The following is a 23,159-nucleotide window of genomic DNA, read 5'->3' as shown; positions in this document are numbered from 1 at the left end:
GTTTAAATGCAGAAGGGGGGGTCCACACTCAGCGGCTTGCTGGGGGAAAGGGGGTCCCCAGTACAAAAGTTTGAGACCCGCTGTCCTATTCTCCACCAGGCTCCCCGTGTCGCCTTTCTCCACCATGCCCCTGTTCTCTGCTCCCCGGGGCCCCTCCCCGTGGCGCCGGGCCATGCCCAGGCCCCCCCCCCGGCCGGGCTGGCTAATCCTGTATGTAAATGGCAGCCAATGGATGCTGCTGTTGAGCGGGGCTGGGATTAGCGCCGGGGCGAATGGCTGGCAATCTTACTGGGATTACAGAACAAAGAGCCTCTCTCGGCAGCCCCCGGGAGCAGGGGGCCCCGGCCGGCCCGCCCGCCCAGCCAGGCCGGCAGGGAATTAGCCCTCCCCCACGCTCCGCTCCGCGCGGATTACAGCCAGGGGCGGCAGGAGCCGGGCGGGAGCAGCCGGGCGAGGCTGCGCCCCGCCACCCCGGGCGGGAGGAGCCGGGCTGCGGGCGAGGCTGAGCCCTGCGGTAAGAGAGAAACTTTCCCTGCCCCCCCCCCCCCCAGCCCAGCCGCGGGCTACATTGTATCGGGGCAGGCGGGGATTCGAATCCGCGGGTCGGGCCCCCCCTTCCCCCGTCTCCCCGGGGACGGGACCTGCCGCTGCTGGGAATGAGGTCAGTGACCGGGAGGACAGCGGGGGTTGGGGGGGTTTGCTGGTCCCGCTGCAGACCACTGCCCCCCACCCCCAGTGCTGCTCCCCCGGCTCCTTGCCGCGCCTGCTTCCTCCCCTGCGGTGGGGCGCTAAGGTGACTTTGTCACGCAGGGACCCTTCCCCGTGGAGGGCCGGAGTTGGGGACACAGAATCTCCCGGGGGATCGGCTTTGTTGTTGTTATTTCGGGGTGTGTGTGTGTGTGGGGGGGTGTCGTCTTTGCTCCCGTCTGCTTCGAGCTGGCGTTTACACCGGCTGGCTTGGCGTCTGTCAGAGCTGGGCCTTGAGAGCCGGAGTTCCCACCCGCTGGGGGGGGGGCATGATGGGCAGATGCTGAGGGGACGTCACCTGCCCCAGGTAGGTTTGGCCTCCCCGGCGGTGGCTGGGACTGCTGGGCTTGCCCCGAGAGGAAGCTGCTAAAAATGGACTGACCCGCCCGCGGAGGGCGGCGTTTTTCCCACCCTCCGCGCGGTGGAAGGCAGCCGCAGAGTTTAAACTAACAGTGCCCCCCCCCCCCCCCCCGAGGTTACCTGGCTGGACACGCCAGGCTTTGGCAAAGCCAGGAACCGAACGCAGATACCTGTAGGGAAGAGGCTTTTACCCTTTCCAAGTGAAGCGACCAGTGAGCTCCCTTGGCGCTGCTGCATGAAGGGGGGGCAGTTCTCTCTCTGCATGGGGATCAAGCCAGGTGCGGGACAGAAAAGTGTTGCATGGTGGGGAGGCTTGTGCCCTGTCCCTCCAGTTCCTGGGGATGGCGAGGAATCCACTCAGGATAAGCTGGACATCCGAGTGGTCCCACTGATCGGTCTCGTGCTGGAGCCGGCTGGCTTCATGCGTGGATGGTGGTGACTCTTGCCACTGTTGGAAGTCTCCTGAGTAATTCCCCCTCTGGGTCGAGTTGTTTGTTGGTGGGCGGTGGACTTGCAGTCGGGAAGCACAGAGGTGGCGTTTCTCTGTGGCCGGAAGGCAGGAGCGACCGGAGGATCCAGGAACTGAATGCAAGGTGGATTCATTGTGGAATTGAGAATCTGTGTTGAAGAGGCAATGTGGTCTGGTGGAGAGGGAGTCGGGAGTCTATATCTGGCTCTGCTACTGACCCGCTGCATGACCTCAGATGAGTCCCTTCATCCTTCTGTTCCTTCCTCCTCCATCCCTTGTCTGTCTTTGTCTATTTAGAAAATAAGCTCTACTTCCTCTTAAGATGTCTATACAGCGCCTAGTACAATGAGGTTCCTGAGCTTGGTTGGGGCCTCTAGGTGTGACCATTATGCTCCTACCAGTACTACCAGATGAACCCTATGTAAGTACTCTTGGGGAAACTGACATCTTATTGTACATCATGCCTTTAATCAAAAAGGATCCCAAAACTTTAAAATCTGACCTGTTGTTGCTGGGCCAGTTAGGACAGCTCTTTGACTCATCAAGGTTCCATGTACTCTGTAGCTCTGTGAAATCTGCTGTGGCATTTGCCTTTTGCTACCGAATTGTGCTCCAGATTCTTAGTTTCCATTTTAAAAATGATCCAGAGCCTAATCCTTTATGTTTGGGAAGGAGACCTTCCAGACGAGAGCAGGGTGTCAGATGATGTGGTCTTGTCTTGATGAGTTTTCAGAGAACCTGAAACAATAGCTCTGAGAGTCATGAATTGTCCTGTTTATATCTGTGACATGCTGACTCTGAAGCCTAATGATGGCAACATTGTTACTTATTTCACTGATGAATCTTAGCAAAAACTTTGCTAATGTGTTTGTCCCACAATGTCCAATTACCTCTCATTCCTCTCCAGTTTCTGAAAGCCCTTACCATCCATTATCCAGCTGCCAAAACTTCAGCTGTCTGCTCCTGATCATGTATCTGATACAGTTATGCAGGACATCAATTGCCTCATTAGGGACAATGCAAAGTAAACTTAAGTTAACATGAAATTTAATGCAAGGCATAATGTACGGATTACATTACTGATTCATAGTTTAATTCCAGGAGAACCTCAGTTTTAAAAACTTTGTATAAACCTGCCACAGTGTTTCCTGCATGCTGCCTCAGTTTACCATGGAATACCTCTGAGAAGGGGGAATTTGCCACAGAAAGCTGGCTAAGAGTGCTACACACTGTGTGGGGCTGGAGCTACTGTACATGTTACCTGTTACTTTTCTTTCCCTTCTTCCCTAAGACACTCATTGCTTGGGTCTCAATCCTGCAAAGACCAAGTGTGAGTGTAACTGTATGCCTTGATTTCAGTGAGGCTACTTGTGTGTAATATTGTTTGTGGACTTAAGTCCTTTGCCAACTTGGGGGCCTTAGTGAGAAAATAACTCTTGGGAGATGCCAAAAGTGTTTGAGGCTTGTCACGGGCTAAGTCCTTGCTTATCTGCAAGGTTGAGCCTTTAGTTCTGTTGGTGCAAGGATTCCAGGTGAAATTTAGCTGTGTGGCATTGCTGGGACATCTGAGGTACTGAGCGCCAGGACAGACCTTTCCTGTGTCTTTACACATGACAGGAGCTCCTGGGATGCTCAGCCCACCTGGGGGAAATTTTCCTGGAGAGTCTGAGTGGAACCAGGGTACCCATCTCCAGTTTCAGATGTTCTGTTTCTAGAGTATTGTTTGGTTGTTGAGGGGGGAGTATGGGTAGCCTACTGCTTCATCTTACTATTGATTAAAACAGGAAAGTCTGCAGTGGGGTGATATTTATCCTTGTGAGCAGCAGAATCAATCCCAGAACATTGTTCAATGGGGCTATCGCTGAGAACTCTGGGGAGACTGAGGCACGTAAGAATTGTACCTTTCCTTTCTTTGGGACCTGCCAGGTCGTATCAAGTCAGTGGTCCGGCTAGTCTCCTATCCTGGCTCTGAGAGCTGCCTGTGCCAGTTGCTCTAGAGCAGTGGTTCTCAACCTTTTCCATAATAGGATATCCCCAACTCATCTAGCTTGGATCCTCCTCCATTTAGCACTATTGGAAGGACACTGTGCCTAGAGGATGCTATGTGAGCTGGGCATTGGCTTCCCAGGGGCTAGCACTTATGAGTTCGTTGTGTAAGTAGAAATTCTTGCCCCTTGAAGTTAGACTCCATGACAGAATCGTTTATGGGTCTCCTGCCGTCTTTCAGCTTGGTACAGTTTGCTAATGTTTTTAAATGTCTTGTAGCCTATTTAATATAGTTGAAAATCGTGATCCTACACAGGTTGCATCCCCAGGTTGGAAGATCTGTAACCCTACTTGAGCCTACTGAGGTTTAAAGGAAAAAATGGAATACCTAAATAAAGCACACTCAACCTCCAGACTGCCCTCGACCAGAATGCTTGACCAAGTTTCCCCACAAGATGAGAAGACTAGATGCATTTGTGGATGCAGTCCTTGTCCCCTGGATTCTCATCTTCTCCTCCCCATCCCTCATATTGTCTTCGGGTGCCAGCTTGTCCCTAGAAATAGAGTCCTGTGTTTGTGCCTCCTCTTTTGTCTCCTTTGCTGCCGTCTTCCCTGCTAGGCTTTACCTCCAGTTCAGAGGGTCTCATGCCCGTCTTCACTTAGATTGGCCTAGACTAGAGTCGGAGTAGGAGGGAGGAAACATTTTTAACTCCTCTCCTGGATTTGGAGAAATAAAGAGCTCGGTATGAGTGGAGCTTGATGAAATCGTAGGCTCACCTATGTGCAACACCTTGTGTGATTGGGGCCTTAGACTGAAACCATCTGCTGGTCTATATGATCATGCAATCATCCACTAGAAATAGCTCTGCCACCCTATCTCCCAAGTATCACTGTAGGTTTAATCAAAATTCATACAAACTCTCTTGCAGTCCAGCTATGGGTCAAGAAGAATGAGACCAGATAGGGCTTCTGCAAAAGTGTTTTCTGTGGTCCTCCACCTGTAAGGAATATGCTTGCTGCCTCACCAATAGGACAGGCTCGTGTGTTGCAGCATGAATGCATAAAGTTGCTCTTCCAGTGGAAACGTTTGTCAGATTACACACAGAACTCCATGCTTAGAAAATTTTTTTTTGAAGCTAGCTGCTTATCCTTGAAAGCATCCTATATATATTCATCATATTAATTAAATCTCTTCAAAAGGAGCTGGGGCAAAAATACTATTCAATCTTACCCCTCCTCAGTCTGCCACTTCTTCTGAGCTCTCTGACAATACTATTAATTCTGCACACTTCAGTAGTGCCATACTGACTTGCAAACTTCAGTTCGGCTGGGGGTAATTAGTCCAGTGTAGAGGCTTCTGAACATTTATAGCTACAAAATTGCATTGTCCGGGCTGAACTCTGCATCCAAAGGGAGGAATTCTTTGATGCTGTGCTAAATAATGGTAGCATGAATCCAGATCCAAAGTTTAGTCTAAAACTGTTTGGTTCTCATGCTCCTCCTGATGAGGCAAAGGTTTTTTATTCCACCAGTTTTGCAGCACTGAAAAGACACAGGCCTAGGATTGCTCCTGAATTGACCCCTCAGCCAAATTCCTCATGAAATGTCATTGTTAATATAGCTACTGTTCATTTAAATCTAAACCTCAGTGCTCCAAAAAAAAATTTTTTTTTCTCCATATCCCAACATGCTGTTCCCACAGAAAATAGATAAAAAAATTTTAGGCCCTTATCAATACAGTGTACTTCCTTTGGGAATCTTGTCAGTTGAATCCAGAAAGCCACGTTCTGCTCTGTGACACTGCAGTAAAATCTGGAGAAACTTCATCCAAACCAGTGGATTTACACCAGTGAAACTGAGTACAGACTTGGGCCCAAAGCGTTCACAAAAAGCTTAGTGTTAACAGTGGACAGCTCGGAGATCAGTAGCCAGCGTGTAAAGCAGACACCAAGGTTTTCCATGTCTAAATGAGTTTATTCCCCTTGGTCAGGGAAGATGGTATCCAATCAAACAGTGTGTGGAAATATCGTTGTTACAATTCTTTCTCCAAAGCCGACTGATTATGGGTGTGGAGAAATGCTGATTGCTGTTAGTACACTGGCCCAAGTGTCTTGTGCTACCTTCTGGGATAGGTTCAACCTACAGGTCAGTTGGTTACACCCACGCATACTGCAGTTTAGAAATGTGGCACAGAAGAAAGCCTGTGTGATAGCGGTTGCTACAGGGCCCTGTGTGGGGGTGTGTGAGAGATTTCTGAAGCACCTCTATGTATTAGTGTCCTTTTCCAGTGCTAACCCACTTTCTGAAACTTCTGGGTGAAAAGCAGTATAAAGGTTAGGTTTTCAAGCTACCGAAATTGTCCATGTGACAGATTCCACCAGACAGAATTGTAAGGGAGGGGTGCAGGGGACATGGTTACAAAGCGCTATCTATGTTGGAAGTCTTCGTGTTGAGAACGTGAGGGATGGGGTTTTCAGACGCACTCTGTGTTGGCCTCGCTGTACCCAGTTGAAATCAGTGGGCGTTTTACCGCAAAGTGAAGCCACTGCTTGAAAAATCCCAGATGAAAGCTGTAGAATGGCCTTCAGCTGTTTGTAATGGCCACCAAACAGTTCATAACCCAAAACAACAGGAGCCCATGCCACCCCACAAGGGGGTGTTGAGAAGGGCAGCCTGGCAATAGCACTGTTAGCAGGAAGTGTAAATGCTCTTATAAACTAGACAAAGCGTGACCTGAACTCCATCTTGGTTCCAGATACCACAGTGACAGACACAATATAAATAGCTGGATGAAATTTATAGACCGTGGCTTCCCCTGGTTTCTTTGTCCACCTCACCCAACATATGGGCTCCCTCTGGCTGACTCTATTTGCTTGCAGCCTCAAAAGAGAATTCCAAGTTATTGCAGGAGCAATATGTTTGATGTCTGGGCTGTATCGTGCAGAACCTGCTGAGGTTCTGATCTTTCCTACATTTTACCACCTCGTGCCTGCTCCCAAGCCCGCAAAAGCTCCTATTGACTTCACTAGGCTTTGGCTCGAACTCCTCTTCCTTCGACCTGAGAGCCAGCATTTTCAGAAGGGCTCGTCGCCTGCAGTCAGGCCCAGATTTTCCAGAAGAGCTCTGCCTGTTCTGGCGGTAGGAGTCATTCAGAAAATCAAGCAGGTCGCCCTGGATTGTCCGGCAGTGCCCTCGTACATTGTGGGCACTACTGGAAACACATAAATAATCCATTAGGGTACAGCGCTTTTTTTTTTTTTTTTTTTTGATGGCCTATGGAAGAGCAGGTCTGAACAGCTCAAGTGCCTTTTAGAGCAAGGGCCGCTTGCTTCTACTCCTCCCTCGTGTCTTACAGTAGGATCCACTCCATCCCATCAGCCCTAAGACGTAGCAGTATGGAGACTGGTTAGGCCCTGCAAAACTGGGATAATTCTCATTGGTGTCTAAGACTCTACAGCTCTATATTGTGGTTCTCATTCAGTGGGGTACTTAGGCATGTGCCTCGCTCTGTGTGAATAATCCCATGGCCTGACACTGGACCAGTCACGTGATTGAAGCAGGGTCACTAGCTTAAGTAGCTTGCTAAAGCGCAAATGGAGAGAGAAATGTGTAGCTTATGGTTTGGAAAGTCTTTACATCAGGGTTGTTCTAAGGCCGGAAGTTTCCACTCCCTCTCAAGAGTCGTTGCAGCCATATTTTGAAGAGGACATCCAGATACTGCAGTCATTTCCAAGGGATCTTACAAACTCCACCAGTAAAGATTTTTTTCCCCCTTCGGTACAAATATTACTACTGCAGGAAACACCTTTCCAAAAGCTGGCTGCATCATACTGGGATTTACAGTTATTTCTACAAGCAGTCACTGATCAAACTTTCTTATATTCTATGGTTTTTGTCTCTGCTTGGGGCTAAAATCCTACTATGCCCATTTAAAAAAGAAAATTAACTTCAGCCAGATGAATAGGGGACCACAGGGCACTAAGCACCATTCTCCTGCCTTTGCTAATTCACAAAGGTAAAGTGGTCCTTTATCCAGGACTCACTTCATCAAGGTAATCTGTGCCCTTCACTTGAATCATGAGGCTACTTTCTCTTTATTTTCTCCAGACCCGCAACATCATAAGGATAAAATATCTGTTCACTCACAGGCTTATAAAAACCAGGCAGGGACTGAGTGAGGTGTGTGTGGGTTTTGTTTTTGTTTTTAATAAATATTTAATGAAGACCCCTCAGCAAGTTTTACTGTCTTTGGTCTTCACAATAACCGCTTCACTCTTTCCCACAGAAGGTTATGAAGGACAAAATCAACCTCCCTTTATTTCCTCCTCCTTACCTTGGGTCTTTGTCCAGTTGGGTCTGCCTATGGAATTGGCATTGTCAAGGTTCCTCCCCCACTCTGAACTCTAGGGTACAGATGTGGGGACCTGCATGAAAAAACCCCCTAAGCTTATCTTTACCAGCTTAGGTCAAAACTTCCCCAAGGTACAAAATATTACACCCGTTATCCTTGGAATGGCCGCTACCACCACCAAACTAATACTGGTTACTGGGGAAGAGCTGTTTGGACGCGTCTTTCCCCCCAAAATACTTCCCCAAAACCTTGCACCCCACTTCCTGGACAAGGTTTGGTAAAAAGCCTCACCAATTTGCCTAGGTGACTACAGACCCAGACCCTTGGATCTTAAGAACAATGAACAATCCTCCCAACACTTGCACCCCCCCCTCTCCTGGGAAATGTTGGATAAAAAGCCTCACCAATTTGCATAGGTGACCACAGACCCAAACCCTTGGATCTGAGAACAACGAAAAAGCATTCAGTTTTTTAAAAGAAGACTTTTAATAAAAAATAGCAGTAAATAAAAATAAAGAAATCCCCCCTGTAAAATCAGGATGGTAGATATCTTACAGGGTAATTAGATTCAAAACATAGAGAACCCCTCTAGGCAAAACCTTAAGTTACAAAAAAAGTACACAGACAGAAATAGTTATTCTATTCAGCACAATGCTTTTCTCAGCCATTTAAAGGAATCATAATCTAACACATACCTAGCTAGATTACTTACTAAAAGTTCTAAGACTCCATTCCTGTTCTGTCTCTGGCAAGAGCAGCACACAGACAGACACAGACCCTTTGTTCCTCTCCCTCCTCCCAGCTTTTGAAAGTATCTTGTCTCCTCATTGGTCATTTTGGTCAGGTGCCAGCGAGGTTACCTTTAGCTTCTTAACCCTTTACAGGTGAGAGGAGCTTTCCCCTGGCCAGGAGGGATTTCAAAGGGGTTTACCCTTCCCTTTATATTTATGACAGGCATCATGGGCCAGATTCGCAAAAGAGCTCAATTCCCATTTAGGCCAGATTTTTTTCTTTTTTCTTTTTTTTAAGAAAAGCTCTGTGTGTTGGGTGCATGGGCTCTTCTGAAAATCTGGCCCTTGTTTAGGACAGCTAGAGCTACATTAGTAAGGATTTAAAAACAAAAACAAAAACCCCAAACATCCCTCTCCACCCCCCTCCCCCCTTCAAAAAATGTTTGGAAGGGTTACCAACTCTGATGCTTCAGGGCATAAATCAATCTATAGTAGGTGAAGGTTAGGAAGACACTTTCTCTATGGGCCAATTATTCCATAACTACCTTATACAGTGTTCCTTGCGCCTTTCTTTGTAGCATCTGGTACCAGCTGCTGTCAGAGGCTAGATTGGCCAGGGCACTGTTATGGTCCTGTCTTTCTAGGAAAATAATGCTCCCACTAGAATGCTTGGGAGCAGGGGCTTTCAAAGTTGCAAGATAATTTCTTTTGGGAGAGTACCATCTTTCTGTTCTGTGGTTGTACAGTGTCTTAATGCAGGGAGCCCCTGATCCATGTCCGAGGCTCCTAGGTAGTACAGCACTAGAAATAACTAGCTATGCTCATTTTAACAAATGAGTTCATTTTAAAGAGGCTGAGTCCTATCTGTGAAACAGGAAGGAGAGTTTTGGAGACTGTTTATTCAGCTCCCTACGAAAGGGAGGCAAGAAGAATTTTTCCCCTTATCTCTGATTCTTCCTCCAACAGAGAAAGGGGCAGAGTGGATCTGATTGTAACCGCAAACATCTATTGAAAAAACAAAACAGCATCACACTTCCTCATTCTGTCTCCTAAATAACACTGCTGCAAAGAATGGTGCCCCGAAATGATAAACTCCATTGCAAACTATTTCCACTTAAAAAACCCCCAACCCTACACAAACCCAAACCATTCTGTCTATTAATAATCCTCTGACACCACACCCGTGCACACACGTGCTCTAAAAATCTACCCCTGCCCTACACACGTGTCCACATACTTCAACCTATAACTGGTTTGCGTTGTTTAAAACATCCACTTCTAACTGCTTTCCCCTGGGTCAGAGTTAAAGGTTGTATGTTTTGCGTGGAGAGGAAGGGAAATGTGGCAGGGTCTGTGTGGTTGTGGGTGAGATAATCTGGGGAAGACAATATCATGGTGGTTGTAGATTACAAGGGATACATGAGGACTTTCTGGCTTTGTGGTGGTTGCATTGGGCGTATATGCCAGGGGTGGCCAAATTTACTAATCCTCCAAGCTGCATATGATAATCTTCAGAAGTTCAGGAGCCGGGCTTACCTGCTGGGGCTCGGCACTTCTCACAGGGCAGAAACCCCTAGCCCCACCACCCTGTCACAGGGCAGAAGTCCTGAGCTCACGCCGCCCCAGTCTGGTAGATGGAGAATGCCTCCGTGAGCCACATTTTAACTGTGAAAGATGTGGCTTGCAAGCTGTGGTTTGGCCACCCCAGTATATGCCCTTGAACGATCTTAATAGTTTAAATGGGGGTGGTCTGTGTGTGTCTTGGAAAAACTTTCTTTTAATTATTCATCTCTAGCTATGTTTAATTAGAGGGATCTCTGACCTTACCCAGTGAATTTGCTCTGATGCCACAAATCCATTCATCTTTTTACTGTTTTGTGACCAAGTCCTTCCATTACGTGGAAGACTCACATTGTGATACTGTACGAGTGAACAATCAGTCACTTGTTTGTGGCATCAAAGCTGGTCATTGTAGCATTTAAGGAGTGGCCCTGTAAGCCTTGTCATCACTGGTGAGCACCAAAGTCCGTAACTCAGGAAAGGATCTGTGCTGTTCGCTGTGTGGGAAGATGATTTATGGGAGGGGCCAAAGGTGAGCTGTTTTAGGGTAGTCAAGGGAGTGCTGATCGTGGCTAGGTTTGAGTATTGGTGCAAAGTTATGCACAGATGAAAGATGGAAACAAGGTTTTGTTTCTAATTAATGGTAGCCTTGGATGTCGAAATTATGCCCAGCCAGCTATTAAAGTCCTGTACAAATTTCAGGATATGTAAGGTCCCTTCACCCAGAGACTTCTGAGGTCTTGAGAGCCCATGACACACCGCATTGATGGCTGCATTTAGGAACAGTGATTCCCATCCACTAGTTCACAACTTCAGTGTGTGAGTAGTCCCACTGAAGCCAACAGGACTACTTGTGAGTGTGAAGTTAAGCATGTGCACAAGTCTTTGCAAGGTTGACGCGTATCTTGTAAGCCCTTGGAGCAGGGGCTTTGTCCATTTTTATGCACAATTTCCCCCCCAGTGGTGTTACTTGAATAACAGTGCAACCCTAGCGCCGTTTTTAATGCAGGATTCTCCAGCCCAGGCACAGAATCAACCGGCCTGCTCTTCTGCTATGATGAAATAAGTAATATTTTACATACTTGTCAAAGAAAATTACTTACCCTGGGCGAGTGAGTGGACAGAATTTTGCGAGGTGGTTATAATATTCTGTGGTAAATAACTGGGCAGGGTGGGGGTGGTCTCAGGGATGACAGTGAGTGTAGAAAATAAAAGGTGACATTTCTCTATCTAATTTCTAAGGGCCTGATTCCCATATACACTAAATATACAGTATAAAATCCCTTTATGTTGATCTGGCAGTGTAGTGTGGAAATTACACCCATTATTGCAGTGCTTCCTGGGATCCTCAGTCATGAATCGGGACCCTCCTGTACAAGCACAGAACAAAAAGACAGTCCCTGCCTCCAAGATATTACAGTTTAAATGCACCTACGCGAAGGCCCTGGCCACTGTAATTGAGAAACTCCATGTTTTCATACTATGCTAGCTGACTTGCAGCCTTCTGTGTTTTAGGGCTTAGTGGTGAATGAGGATATAATAGCTCAGTGGTTTGAGCATTGGCCTGCTAAACCCAGGGTTGTGAGTTCAATCCTTGAGGGGGCCATTTAGGGATCTGGGGCAAAAATTGGGGATTGGTCCTGCTTTGAGCAGGGGGTTGGACTAGATGACCTCCTGAGGTCCCTTCCAACTCTGATGTTCGATGTTCTATATATGTAACATTTCAGGGACGTATATAATTCACAAGATTTTTAAAGTTTTAAAATAAAGTAGCTGTGTTAATGTGATCTATACAGGTATAACTTTAAAAAAAACCATCCCTCTCCTGCTGCATCTTATTTGATTTTGGATTGTTGAAGCACAGGAAGTGGCTACTGTCTTTGGAGTTCTGCCTCATACTTGTGAGGTAAATAATGACCCTATAATATACCATCTGTTAAAGCGCTCCTGAACACAGAATTAATACAATCAGTGCACTGAGGGATAGTGATTGGCTATGCTATGCCATTTCTCAATAACGGCTTTGTTTGTGCTAATGAAAAGTAACCAAACTCACTGTGGCGGTCTGGAGACCTGGTGCCTGATCTTGCTTTTACTGGTGTACATTGAGTTAAACCAGCGTACAAATTCTGTAAGAAAAGAGCCCAGGCCCATGGACTTGGGCACACCCAGCTGGCTGTCCAGGATACCTGTTTGACAACATGTGCTGGGGTAGAACTGGGCTTTTCCTGTGGCCATCGGTGAGAACACAAAGCGTGACAGGAATGCTACTATACTGTGTGTTGCATTGAATTTCAGGTCAGAAAGGAGCCTGCAGCTCATCTAGTCTGGCCTCCTACCCATCACAAGCCATTAAACACCACCCAGTTACCCCTTTCAGAGCTATTCTACCACCAGCTGGCGTTGACAATAGGCAGACCTGCACGTTTATTCCTTTACCAATTAAGGGCTTGTCTACCCTTAAAACGCTACAGAAGCACGGCTATGTTGCTGTAGCACTTTTGTGTTGACAGGATGGGGAGGTATTCACTTGTCACTGTTGTAGGTATTCCACCTCCCTGAGAAGTGGGAGCTCTGTCAACCTGGCACTGTCTACACGGGGAATTAGGTCGGCTTAACTACATCACTCGGGGGCGGATTTTTCACACCCCTGACAGATGTTAAACTGACCTAATTTTCTAGTGTGGACCAGGCCTACGTCCTGGTGATCACTGGACAGCAGAATGAGGGGAGAGCTACACCTTTCATTTTGTGGGACAGATAAATCTACTGCTTTACTTATTTAAAGACATGTTTGGCAGATTGGTACAAGAAGAAATCACAATGCAGCAGTGGCCTGGGGTGTGTGCAAGAGGTGCTCATTGATGACAAGCTGACCTATACTATTCTGTATACAAAATCCAGTGGCACAGGGTGCAGTCTTACAATACTGACAGCCAAGGATCTCAAAGATCCTTTTGTGCATTAATGAATGAAGCCTTACAAGCTCCCATGATGCAACGAAGTGGCATTATCCCCATTATATAGAAGGGGAAAACTGGGGCACAGAGGATTTGTCAGAACCTATGAGCACCTGTAGCTCCAACAGAAATCAACGGTGCTCAGTTCCTCTGCAGATCAGGCCCCAAGTGACTTGTCAAAAGTCAGTGAGTCAGTGGCAGAGCCAGGAGTAGAATACAGAGAGGCCGACTCGGCTCTAACCATAAGTCCACGTTCCCTCCCCTATAATTTTGTGTGTTCCTGTATGGGCTATAATGTAACATTAATCCTTTGTAAACCGGTACTCAAGTAGGACCAGAATCAACTTGCATTGTAGTCTATGGAATGATCTGGGAGCTGGATTGCACCCATTTGGTAAATTCTTGGCACGTATGGCAGCTGGTGTAGACAGGAGAGGCTCACAGAGCGATAGGGTGGAAGGGACCATGAGGGTCATCTGGTCTAACCCCCCTGCCAACATGCAGGGTTTGTTGTGTCTAAACATTAATCATCCAAGACAGATGGCTATCCAGCATCTTTCTGAATGCCTCTAGTGAAGGAGCTTCCATGACTTCCTCAGGCAGTTTCTTCCATTGTCCTGCTGTTCCTACGCTTAGGAAGTTTTTCCTGAGATTTAATCTAAAACCGCTATGCTGTAGTTTGAACCCGACGCCTCTTGTCCTGCCCACTGTGGTGAGGGAGAACAACTTTTCTCCCTCTTATGGCAGCTCTTCAAGTATCTGAAGACTGCTATCATATCTCCTTTTTTCCAAACTAAACATACCCAGTTCCTTCAGCCTCTGCTCACGTGGTGTGCATTCCGTTCCGTCGATCATCTTTGTCACTCACCTCTGGATCCTTTCTAGTTTCTCTGCATCCTTTCTATACAGTGGTTGCTTCTCCTTCCCCCATCCTTACCTTGCAGCCCTCGCCACAGAGGGCTGTCAGATGTGTGGATTTCAGTTTCTTGCGATCAAAGTTTCTAGTAAAGCAGGGAAGGGCTGATTTCAAACTCTGCTTTGCCAGCCCTTCTGTTCAGGTTCTGCCTTAGGTTTGGAAATGACTGTCTTCCCCCTAGTTGGGGCCCTCTGTAGTGCTCTTGCATGGTGTATTGAAAATGGGAGCCGCTCTGAGCAAGAGGACAGGGGACTGACTGCCTGACAGACCAGCTGCATCCCAGCATATGGGAGCAGTTCTGAAGGTATCCATCCCTCTTCCAGATAATTACATCAGGTGATGAGCATGTAAGAAAAGACAGGAGGGGAGCCAGTCTGGGATAATAAGGAGCTCTGCGTCCCTACCCTGGCTGAGGCAGATGATATATCCTGCTGAAAGGGCCCTGTTAGAAGCCTGTGTGCCATCACTGGGAGGGAAAAATGGCCTTTCAGTTTGTAAAATATGGGAGGAACTTTAAAGAGCCTTCTGGCATTGGGCTTTTAAATAAACATCCTTATTGGGGCATGGGCTCTGCATCCAGCACAATGCAGATTGGGGGTGTGACTGTATCGGTGCCCTGAGTGCACACATTGACAAGGTTATAGATTAGCTTCATCAGAGGAGGCTTGCTGAAAATAAATTACTCTGTACCCTTTAGGGGGTATCACAAGCTGTAATTTCGTCTTGAGTTTCTGGGGATGAACACCTAGAAAACCCCCTTGATGAAATTACATCCAGCCTCCCTGAAGGGGATGTTTTGTTTTGATGTATATTTTATTATTACTATCCGGTTTTAGTCTTTATCTATAAAACAAGTTGGTTACAGGAATTGGTAGGCACTTGCTACGGCAGTGTTAAAACCACTGTGTAGACTGTGATGCTAAAAGCAGGATTAGTTTGGATTTATTGCTGGTTTTTAGTAAGAATCTGTACGGGCTTATTAACTCTCTAATGCATGCACCAAATAGGCCATCTTTTTTCTTTGTGTCCATGTTAATCTGTATGTTTCCCCTGCCATTGCGCTGACTGGCTGTTTGCCATTGTTCTCCTTGACAGTTTATTATGTAGTGCATTGTGTGTTTCTTCTTTAAATACATCACTTGGGAGAAGTGTATGCCAAACATTTGAAATGCTGATGAAACACAGTTAAAACCAAGTGGCCCATGTGCTATTAATACAAATCTGCAGTGAGAACAGTAGGCGGGCGACCTTTAACAAGACATTAAACATTTATTAAAACCATTAGAATTAGTGTCAGGTTGTATTTATTTTAAAAAGTCAACTCGGCTAGCACAGAAACATGAGTGTGAAATGACAGTCTTGAAAGATGCTTGAATTGGTTTAGTTTATTTCCCTGCCTGCGTCCGATGCACACTGCCGGCATGGCAACTTGCCAATCTCCAGTGGGTAAATTGGCACAGTGCTGGATGGCTTCCAGTTTAATAACGGACCCAATCCTAGAAGAAGCTGAACGCCTCATGAAGACAGTGCTGAGTGTCTCCCTGAAACAAATGGGTACTCAGCGGCACCTCACAGGACTGGGCCCTGCAATTCCATAGGAAAGTGCCATGGCATCAGACCCAAACTGGAGGTGATTATCTTGCTCCTGTCTTTTGACCTTGGAGCATAACTGTCAGAAGGGCAGAGAACCCTAGCTCCAGCTGTCAGTGGTATTGGCAGGCACTCAGCACCTCTGAAAAATTAACTCCACAGTATCTGATGATGATATTGTTCCCCCTTCCCCTCTCCCCCAATTATATTTGCAGAAGGAACATGCTTTTCAGGTGCCACAGCTTCTCAGTGGAAAGGCATGATGGGGAAAACACAACTGAGCTCTGTGAGCTGTGTCCTCTTCACCCCCTTCTGTTGCACAACATTGCTGGCAGTTGGGAGAACTTCCTTCTGCTCTCGACATGGGAGGAGAAAATGCATCAGAACACACGTTGCAGGGAACAGCTTTTCCCTGGCAGGGTGGGGATAGATTTGAAGATGAAGTAGGCCTTGTCCAACTCTGATTTTTGTGTCGGTGCACAGACGTTCTGTAGCAAAACACTGGGCATGACCTGGAATAGGTCAAGGATGCTCAGATCCACTGATCTAGGGCCCGGAGAACTAAACTCCTGTCCCCAGGTCACTGTGCTGCAGCAACCGAAGCTGCTGCACTTGTTTGCTTGGTGCAGTGGCTGGCTCTGCAGGCCTTCCTCTCTGAGATCGCTCTAGCAGTCTGGGCAGTGTTTCTCTGAGCTGGGGGCTGGCTTAGCCTGTTAGATAAGCCCTATACAAATAACACCTGACTTGGTCCCTGCACAATAATACTGAATACCAAAAAATATACTGCCAGTTTAAAATGGCCACACACATTAAGGGAATAAGTATCAGAGGGGTAGCTGTGCATGCATCCGACGAAGTGGGTATTCGCCCGCGAAAGCTTATGCTCCAATACGTCTGTAAGGTGTCACAGGACTCTTTGCCGCTATTAAGGGACTAAATAACACCCTGAGGGCGGAGGTCTTGTGAAAAGCATGACTCATTAACCCACTGTGCTTTCATAGATCAGGTAAATCCTATCTCCCACACTGAATCTGAGCGTGTGGGCTCAGTGCATAAGCACTACAAGATGAGGAGGAGGAGGGAGGCATCTTTCCTCCTGGGTACTCCATGGCCTTTGCTGCATCCTCCAGGATGCAGTAGACGCCACTTGTGTCACAACCCTCCTCCACAGAGAGGAAGTGTCAGTGAATCCACTGACCCGGTCACACCTCGAAGTTCTGCTCTGGGGTGTGGCTGTGGGCTCTTAGGTGGCCTAGTGGATAGAAGACTGTGACTCGGGCGACCTGGGTTCTGCTACTGGCCTGCTGGGTGACCCTGGGCATTTCACCTCTCTGTGCTTCAGGCTCAGTCTGCACTGAGAAGTTACGTCAACATAGCTACTCATGTCAGGGGTGTGACTGTCACACTATGCCGACAGAACCCCAGTGTAGACACGGCTGTGTTGATGGAAGAGGGCTTCCACTGACGTAGCTAATCTCATTCAGGGAGAGGGTGTTCCCACGCTGACTAGGGGGCTGTTCTGGCATAGCTATACCAGTATAATCTCTAGTGTAGACATACTCATCTATCCCATCGATGAAATAGGGATGATAATGACCTACTTTTTGAGACCCACTGATGAAAAGTGCTCTATAAGAGCTAGGGAATGATGTTATATTAAATGCTGGCCTCCCACCCGTGCTTTCCTTACCCACACCGCAGCATTCAGGGCACCTGTTGTGTCCAGGAGGATAGTAGTTCTTTATAAATTAAGAAGCCTACTCTGTGTGCGAAAAGATCTAATCCTTAGTATCCTCAGCCTTACACCAGGTGTCTCTCTGCTCTTTCTAGCAACCATCTCCGTGTTGCCCCACACTTGTGATTTTGTCACGGTACTTGGAGGTTTCTCGTAAAGCCCTAGCTTCAGGAGTCCTGTGAATACGTGACAGTCTCAGCTTTGCTCTGTTTTATTAAGGGTTCTAGCTTTATAGTTGCAGAGAAAAGCTTGCTAGCATGATGTGAGTGTGTCCTAAAGGCTCAGAAACCCCTATTAAAAGCAAATGTATTGATTTGTTTTTTGTAAAATCTCAGGGTTTTTAAGCCCTTTCCTAACTTCGGGAGATGTGACTCCAAGCTCAATTTTGAATGCTTGGGGTTGGCAATGCTGCATCTGCTGGCCAGGCTGTGATAACAAACCAGTCCCATAGCTCTTGACATTGCGGCCCTTAAGGTACAGCTAAACTGCAAAAAAAACCAAACCAAACAAAAACAAAAACCCCACCTGTGGCCGGCCACAAGTCTCTGAGCCCGGGTCTACAGATGTGGGCTCGCACTTCGGTGCTAAAATTGTCCGTGTAGATGTTCCTACTTGGGCTCTGAGACCCAACCCCTCACTGGGTTTCAGAGCCTCAGTGGGAACGTCCATACCGCGAGGTTTAGCGCCATAGCTCAAGCTCCACGAGCCCAAGTCTGTAGGCCCAGGTTATGAGACTTGCTGCCGTGTGGTGTTTTTTTTGCCTGCAGTTTGTGTAGACATACTGAGCTAGCTTGAATCTCCCTGCCTTGGGCACTGCAGCTACTCGCCCAAGTAATTACCCAGCCCACACTAAAAAAACCCATGATTCTCTGGCTTCACTACTCTAGTACCCAAGCCAGCTGGATTAAAGCTAGTTTGGGTCCGTCTCCACTAGCCACGATCACCCCCGTGATTACAGTGTAGGCATACCCGTAGTGGGCCGCACTCAGACGCTGTCTGCATACACTGCTCCTCTGAGGAAGAGGAAATGAGTCTGGACCAAGCAGTGCTTCTCACGTTCTGTGGTCTGTAGAGTACTTGCACGCGGCCCGTGGAGCAATGGCTGGCCACGTGGTGCTGGCTCCTCCTTGCTCCCTGCAGCTCAGTCACATTAAAAACAGCTGAAACGACATGCAGCACTTGGCTCATGGCACTTTTGCCTCACGTAGCCAATGGCTGTCGGTGCAACGGGGATGTCGTGCGATTGGCACAAACTCGCTAAAAGGGAGGGGAAGTGGTTTGCACAAGCCCGAATGCGAGCTGAGTTGTCCAGCAGACAGTCTGTCTAGGAGCCTGTGTTTTCACACTGTGAGAGAGCATGTGAAGCCCTGGACTAGGGGGAGGTGCTCTCTCTTATTATAGGTTAGGTCCAGTTAAGCAGACATTAATTGTATTTTGTTGATCCTGCTTCTGTGCCCTTTGCCTCAGCTAAGCAGACCCCAGATGGAGCTAAAGTCCAGCTCTGAGGGATTACTACTTCACCCCGTGCATTGGCCGTCCCCAGACGGCTAGACTTTGAGTTGGGGTTCCCATCCTTTAGTTGTCTCCTCCTTTGCTGGAATCGAAGAGGGAGAAAAGCAAAAGGCAGCGCCGTGATAGAAAGATCAGCCACAATGTATGAGTCTGTTCAGGGAATCATAATTCCATGGCTATGCCATTGAAAGGCTCAGTGGGTCTGCCCTCCTCCTCCGAAAGGCAGCAGAATGGGAAAGGGCCCAGGAAAGTCATGTAGAGCAAGAAACAACTGCTGACATGCTGTAAAATAACAAGCGCTGATTGAAATGCCTTTTGACTTTACGGGGCTTCTGAGGCGTGAAATACTGAGCCGTTTCCCGGACCCCTCAAATGCATGTTGTGGTTACCCCAGCAATATTTTTCCAACCCTAGGATTGTGTACAAGATGGGGGGGAGATTTGAGAGCATTCCTTGGTCATAGGCAAACTGCCTGCTTCCTTTTTATGCTCTCTGCCATCCGCCTCCTCACAGTCAGTACCGTCCTTTAGGTTCTGATTTACCAGGCAGCTACCCCAAGGATTAAGCGCTCTCTCGAAAAGTCTTTGTTTTCTGATGTTTGCTATTGTAATGTATGTATGATGCTGCTGCTTTTTTGAAAAACAAGGTCTTTATCTCTGTGGGAATTACACCTGCCTAAATATAGAGGTATCAATGGATACACTCGCAAGGCACTTCACGACAAAAGCAGCCTTTGCTGCCATTGCAGGGATACAAAAGTTTACTCTGCCTTAGCTGCCAGCTAGACTGGAGATCTCCTCTACTCCATACTTAGGAGCATACAAATACCTGGCTCTCAAGGGCTCTTTGAAAGCAGATGGGGATGCTTTATTATCTCAATGCAGTTAAGATGTATTTATTTTTTTGTTTACTAGTGGTTCCCCCCCCACCCCCCCAAGATCATTGTTGTTACAACTGGTCAGTATTTTGTTACCAGTTGATTTTATGATTTGGTGGTGGTTTTTTGGTTTGTTTGTTTTTTTGTTTGTTTTTTTTTGCCTGTGTTTGGTGACCTTCCAGGCACACTGCACTAGGCCTCGTTTGATAGGATTTTTGGTGAGCGCTGAGGATACGCATCCCATAACAATGAAGGGGAGGAGAGGAGTGTATTTGTACTCAAAGCAATAAAATCCCAGCATCATTCATCAGTGATGTGTTAGGGCACCTAGAACCTTGGCTAGGCATCTATTTTAAATCTCAATAAATAAATAGAAAATAAATAACCCGACAATCTTAGATCCTTTGGCTGGTCATTGTTTTGATGTGGTGGCAGGCAAGTTTTTCCAAAGAACGCAGATCCAGATTTTCAAAGGTATTTAGGTTCCTAACTTCCACTGAAATCCAATGGGAGTAAGAGCCTACGTACCTTTTGAGGATCTGGGACTCAGCTCCCATTCAGACATAAGTGTCAGGTTTTCCAAAGCACCCACCATCCAGCAGCTCCCTCTGGGCACTCAGGGTCTGTCTATGCTGCACACGCAGCCTGGGTCTGCAGGACCCACACTTGTAGGCTCTGTGCTTGAGTGTCCACACTGCATCCTGGGTCCATGCTCCACCAGGCAGACCTTCTGACTTGGGTCTGCAGCTTCAACTGCATCCACGCTGCAGAATGACAGCGCTTGGATCCTGTTCACTGTGGGACTTGAGCTCTGACCCATCCCCCTAGCTGGGTCCTAGAACCCAGGTCCTGAGTGCTTGCTGATCTTAGACAGGTTTGCGTGTGGACTTACGGAAGAGATTCAAACCTGAGTCTGAGCCCATGCTTCGTGTGCAGCGTAGACACAATCTCATGGGGCAGATTCTCAGAAGAGCTCTGCACCCAACGTTTTATACGCTCAGCACAGGGAGCTCTTTTGAAAATCTAACCCAGTGGTTCTCAACCCATGGTCCCATCAGCATACCGCTGAGGGCCATGTGACGTCCTCAGGGCCAGGCAGGTAGTATATCTATTGTGTGAATGCAGCCCATGTAACAGAGAGCTGCATATGCGACCCACAATGGTAAATACTGCATATCGTGTCTTTTGTCTGGCGAAAAAAAATTCCCTGAAACCTTCTCTTCCCCTCCCCCCCCCTTTACATTAATTCTTATGGGGAAATTGGATTCGCTTTACATCATTTCGCTTCAGGTTCCATTTTTCAGGAACATAACCGCAATGTTAAGCGAGAACCACTGACCCTGCCCCATTTGAGGCCTTTTTTCACAATTCTGGCCATAATGGCTCAAGCCGTCCTCTCCTTTTTAAACTCCATCCCTTTCCCATCAGGGAAGGTGCTTTCACTGATTTGCCGTGCTGCAGTTCTTAATGTGCAGCCCCACCGTGGAGCAAAGCACGGTTATTTTGTTAGGCAGGAAACACTGCGCTCGTGTAGCCAGTTATTCGAGCAGCCGTTCGAGTGTCCATCGGCAATTGGAGGGAGTCGTTTAAAGACTTAAAAGACGCAGCGGAAGGTGGGGGCCGGGCGGGGGGGGAAGAGATTAGAGGAACAGGAAAGAAAATATCTACCGGATGACAGCCACAGAGAGCGGGGGTTGGGGGTGGGAAGCTCCCCTCCTGAAGATCTTGCTGCTGGGAAGAGTGGGGGGGGGGGTCTGGTGCATGAGCGCAGAAGTTAGTATCAGAGGAAACAAAGAACATGCTTGCCTGGCTCCCTGCTTCCCCTGTAGCTAATCAGCAATGGCTGTATCTCATTCAGAAGGGAATGGCAAGACTTAGAGTCTTTGAATGACAAATGTGCGGAGCGTCTGAAGTCCCCTGCCTGTTCCTAGGCCGTAAATTTGTAGCTATATTTCTGAAAAGCCTAACAGCAAATGCAGTTCTTCTTAAACTGCTGTGTGTTGTGGGTGTGTGTTTTTTTTTGTTTGTTTGTTCCCCCCTCCCCCACTAACCTGCTCTTAGCTAGAGATGTTCCAAAAAAGCATTTAAGGCCAGAACGTTCACTTTGGGTATTGATTTTTCTGTCTGGCTTGAATCTGTTGCCCTTGCTCTTCTGCGTGTGTTTGAAAAGGGAATGGGGAGGACTAGACTTTAATGGGTGCTTCTGTATGAGCTGAGTGTTGCTGGACTATGTGTAGTGCTGTCTGGAACGGTGGCTTTGTTCTTTGATTAACCTTGAAAGTTAGTAGTTGGAGCCAGATGTACAAAAAAGCTCAGGGTTAGATATTCCAAGGCTCAGCATCCATAACGGTGGCCAAACTTTTCCAAAATGCTCAGCAGCAGCTACCGTTGTGACTCCTACAGCCAGACTTTCAGAGAGCTGGTCACCCAATTCGGTGAGCTTTTTTTGAAAACCCTGCTGCTTACTTCGGTACCTAAATGGGAACTGAGATGGCTTGAAAATCAGGCCTACAAGTGCTTAATTCTTAGTATAGTGTTGTCAGCAACTGATGTTTGTGGGGGGCAGAGAGACTGGAGGAGGACTGGTCACTGGGGCAGCTTGTGTTTAGGTGTTGATACTTGCAATAGTGTCCTGTCTTCTCGGCTGCCGGGGAAAGGGGAAACCAAAACTCATTTTGTAAAAGCAGAAGAAGAAGAAATAGGACCATGGAGATCTTTCTCTCTCCTCTCCCACCCCCTGAGGTAGATGGGGGGGAATGTAACAGAATGTAGAATGACATTAAACCAAGGAAAATGTAGTCTGAATATCGGGGAAGACCTATTCACAATGACCTCTTTGGATTACAATGGTCCTCCAAGAAAAGTGATGGAGGCCCTGGCACTTGGGCCATTTAAAATTGGGTTGCAGGGAACAGTCCTTCACTGGCAGAGGATCTTCTGCGTCTGTCCCATCAGACCCTAGAGCACCTGTTGCACTAGTAATTAGCAGGGTTCTGCTGTCATATCTGTGAGAATACATTTTTAGTAATAAGTCCTAACCACTGTATTTTGGACTCAATTCAGTTCCAGATCTCTGCTTGGATTCCTGTCCTCTGCCACTATGGAGAGCCTTGGTCTGATCCTTCCCAGGGCAGGGACCCTCCCAACGAAGCACTGACCTGACAAATACAGAGCTCACGTCTGCAATGGACTAGGCTACTTGTTTAAAGGTGCTTTGGTTGTAATTTGAGTTTTGGGCTACTCCCTTGTCTCCCCACCTCCCATCTTTCTAAGGTCAGGTTATTTTACATAAGAACGGCCATAGTGGGTTAGACCAAAGGTCCATCGAGCCCAGTATCCTGTCTTCCAACAATGGCCAATGTCTG

The 23,159-nt window shown here is 47.4% G+C and overlaps 1 protein-coding gene across 3 annotated transcripts in view; it reads left to right on the top strand.

Moving 5' to 3' along the window:
- The first annotated feature begins 258 nt into the window (after positions 1-258).
- Positions 259-23,159, top strand: part of GTF2IRD1 (GTF2I repeat domain containing 1) — a 174,354-nt gene continuing 151,453 nt past the window's right edge. For 2 of the 3 annotated variants that reach the window (XM_075120865.1, XM_075120866.1), the window contains exon 1: positions 259-514. The gene's annotated coding sequence lies outside the window, so the exon portion shown is untranslated. Of the gene's footprint in view, positions 515-559; positions 662-23,159 lie in introns of those variants that run through there. The other variant, XM_075120867.1, reaches the window with a different exon arrangement.

This window comes from Caretta caretta, chromosome 17 (assembly GCF_965140235.1).
Source record: "Caretta caretta isolate rCarCar2 chromosome 17, rCarCar1.hap1, whole genome shotgun sequence".
In the NCBI taxonomy this organism is placed as follows: Eukaryota; Metazoa; Chordata; order Testudines; family Cheloniidae; genus Caretta; species Caretta caretta.
This window is presented reverse-complemented; position numbering and strand designations above follow the sequence as displayed.